Source organism: Chrysochloris asiatica, unplaced genomic scaffold (assembly GCF_000296735.1).
Source record: "Chrysochloris asiatica unplaced genomic scaffold, ChrAsi1.0 scaffold00143, whole genome shotgun sequence".
Classification (NCBI taxonomy): domain Eukaryota; kingdom Metazoa; phylum Chordata; class Mammalia; order Afrosoricida; family Chrysochloridae; genus Chrysochloris; species Chrysochloris asiatica.
In genome coordinates, this window is record NW_006408661.1 from 2185800 (window position 1) to 2186641 (window position 842).

Genomic DNA, 842 nt, shown 5'->3' on the forward strand with positions numbered 1-842 from the left:
GTGTAATCAAAACATTCCAGGATAAACAAAAACTATGGGACTTCACCAAAGCCAACCCTGTGCTAAAAAACATCCTAAAGGGAGTTCTGTGGACTAAGAACCAACAAGAACAGACAACAACCAGAGATTGACGTATATGGCAGTACCTCCCTGAATTAAGTCAACAGAAGGAAGAATTGTTAACAAAACAAAACTATAAGAACAAACTCAGAGAATCTGGGAGTTCAGTCTATGACCAAAACAAGTTCAATGTAAAAGAAGGTAAACATGTAGGAAAAGAGATCCATATAGGGAGAAGGTCAGGTCGAATACAGGACAAAATAGACTGCACTAAATGGACAGAAAAGTAAATGGACTATAAGGCAACCTCAAAGAAAATTAACACTTCACAACATACCAAGAGAATGAGAACCCAAGAAGAATATGAAAACATTTAAACTATGAGGAAACTCACAAGAAAGAACACAAAAATCAAGAATTCAACAGAGAAAGACAAACATAACCAAAAAGCAGCAACACCAAAAAAAAAAAAAGGAAATTCAATGACAACATCTAATCAATAAATATCGATAATTACACTGAATGTAAATGGATTGAATGCACCTGTTAAGAGACGGAGGGTGGCAGAATGGATAAGAAAACAAGATCCTTCAATACGCTGTCTGCAAGAGATGCTTCTCACACACAGAGAGAGAAACAGATTAAAAGTGAAAGGATGGGAAAAAATATACCAAGCTAATTACAATAAAAAGCGAACAGGAGTGGCAGTTCTAATCTCAGATAAAGTAAACTTTAAGGCAAAAGCCAGCATAATAGATAAAGATGGACATTATCTCATGATT